The sequence below is a fragment of the Lucilia cuprina genome, chromosome 5 (genome assembly GCF_022045245.1).
Source record: "Lucilia cuprina isolate Lc7/37 chromosome 5, ASM2204524v1, whole genome shotgun sequence".
NCBI lineage: Eukaryota > Metazoa > Arthropoda > Insecta > Diptera > Calliphoridae > Lucilia > Lucilia cuprina.
This window is the reverse complement of record NC_060953.1, coordinates 37,944,458-37,947,258: the sequence shown is the minus strand read 5'-3', so window position 1 is coordinate 37,947,258 and position 2,801 is coordinate 37,944,458. Positions and strand designations below refer to the sequence as shown.

Below are 2,801 nucleotides of genomic sequence, written 5' to 3'. Positions count from 1 at the left end.
GTCTATAGTCTAGTCTATAGTCTAGTCTATAGTCTAGTCTATAGTCTAGTCTATAGTCTAGTCTATAGTCTAGTCTATAATCTAGTTTATAGTCTAGTCTATAGTCTACTCTGGGCTATAGTCTATAGTCTAGTCTATAGTATAGTTTAGTCTATAGTATATTCTAGTCTATAGTATAGTCTAGTCTATAGTATAGTCTAGTCTATAGTATAGTCTAGTCTATAGTATAGTCTAGTCTATAGTATAGTCTAGTCTATAGTATAGTCTAGTCTATTGTATAGTCTATATTCGTGTCTATAGTCTAGTCTATAGTCTAGACTGTGTGGACTGAAAACTGCGCCGCTGGTGGATACAAGAGGTCCAAATTGAAAACGTAAACTGTCATTATATTCGGACCACTCTGTGCAACTGTGACACGTTAAACGCGGGCCACTCTCCATATTTTAAATTTTAACAAGTAAATGTTATTTTTAATATCAGGAATAACCATAAAATTAAACAAAGTATGTTACGCCTTCCAAACAGAATGATTTCGGTCTAATAAGTTTGCATTATGTATGTATGTTCATAAGTACATAAGTAGTTAAATTTATTAAAATCTTATAAATTCCACACATGTTCCAATTAGTTTACACCTTATCAGAAAATTGTTGTTGGTCAAGTTGGATACTAAAGAAATTACAATAACAGCAACAACGAGTGATACAACAACAATATATCATTGATTGAAGTTTATTTATAGTTTTAGGCCACAAATATTCATGTGTCTGCCTGGCAAGTGTGCACACAAGTATGTGTGTAGATATAGACGCCCATATAGATATAGGGGATGTAGCTCAGATGGTAGAGCGCTCGCTTAGCATGTGAGAGGTACGGGGATCGATGCCCCGCATCTCCAACTGAACTTTTTATTTTTTTTTATTATATATATTTTTAAATAAATATTTTGAATTTTCTTATTTTTTAACTTTAATATACTCCACCTACAATTTGATGTTGATATATTAACTGACATTCTGTCAGTTGAATATTTTGTCATCATCAACATTTTGAATATTCAAATTTGTGCATATATTTTTTTGTGATTTTATTTGCTATTTTATTTCAGATTTGCTTAAATCTAAAATAAACACAAATGTTCATATTTATTCAATTTATACATATTATAATATCACGTTTCCTGGATAAACATTGAATTTATTTTTTCTAATCTAAAACCATACACACCCCTAAAATGAATCCATGTTTTGAAATGTTAAAAAAAAAAAAATTATGTATCAAATCTGCAATGCAATCGCGCGTAAAATGATACAAATTTTTTGTTGATTTAAAAATTTTTTGTCATGAATTTATGTTTTATTTTTGCTTTTTGTTATTTCTACATGAATTATATTAAAAACATTATTTTATCTTGTTTGTTTGTACTTTTCAAAACTCTTTACGTGTTTTGCATGAATATTTTTTGATAACCGTAAATTTTCCACAGATTTAGTCTTATTGGGTAATATATTTAAGAATTCAAAATATAGTTAGAAAAAGGAAGAATTTTTTTGGAAAATATATTTTGTTTTGATAATTTGAAAAATAAATAAAATATTCTTTCAATCGATAACGCCATTTTGAAAATAAAGAGTTCAATTTAAATGAAAAATGATTAATTTTTGAATTACCTTGGTCTGCTTTATTTTTAAATATCGGACGTACTTTTGGACCCAATGGCTTTAAAAGTAGATTTTTGTTTTTTTGACTCTTATTAATATTATATAATCAAAAATCACTATAGTGGAAGGGTATTATGAGTTTGTGCTGATGTTTGTAACACCCAAAAGTATTGGTCATACACTCACCTTAATGTATACCAATCGACTCAGAATCACTTTCTTTGTCTGTCATTGGAAACAAAACTTTCTTAAAAAACATGTAAACATTTTGTATTTATCTAAAACTCATTTTTTGAAAATGTTGTTCCGAAGTTGTTCTAATTTCATAACCAATATTTCTACTTTGGAAAACATATTCAAACTCCCAATGCAGTGATGAGAAGGCAATATATAAGGTATTGCCTTGTTGGCATATAATATGTCGGGAAGTTTGAAACACTTATCATAGATAAGATGTCATGATCAATGATGCCGAACATCATGTCCATCCGTTGTTACACGGATGTCTCTAAAGTTGACAAGGCATTCTATATCGGAGACAGAAATACATATATTACCGTTTACACAATTATAACACAAGCTTGTAGGCAGAAGTTCGAGCTGTAATAGAGTAAGTGCCAACTAATAAGTAAGCGTCGTTAACGAAAGAGCAGATGTAAAAGCTTTAAAAGAAAGGGTGCACAAGGACAAACCGGTTGAAATAAAGTGGTCAAAATTAAAAATTATCAAATCTGGATTCAATATTATGTAGACACACAGTATTACGGGAACAGCTATACAAAATTGTACTTGCGGGAAAATAGGCCCATTATTCCCTTTAAAATATTTCGGAATTATTGTCTGACAGGGCAAAATTCTTATCCAATTTTTTCAGTCCGTTATTGCTTGGACTTTTGCCTGGAAAATAGTGTTGTGATTTGGTAAATGGTGATACATTTCTGTTTCTGGGTTTTCCATCAAAAAAAAGAACTTCCAAAGAAGCGAATAAAGGTAGAATTTACTACATGCAAGTGCTGAAAAAGACCCGAAGAAGTAATGATTTTAACACAGGCTTGTTATTGGAGGGATATTCTTTTTATGTGATTCTCAATTCACTACTTCTCGAGTCATTCTCAAGATGTCATTTTTATGTTCTTTTAA

The 2,801-nt window shown here is 30.0% G+C and overlaps 1 non-coding gene across 1 annotated transcript; it reads left to right on the top strand.

Annotated features, from left to right (window-relative positions):
* Window positions 1-825: 825 nt before the first annotated feature.
* Trnaa-agc lies at window positions 826-898 on the top strand. Its single transcript has one exon. It is a non-coding gene; the product is annotated as a tRNA-Ala (tRNA).
* Window positions 899-2,801: the final 1,903 nt, after the last annotated feature.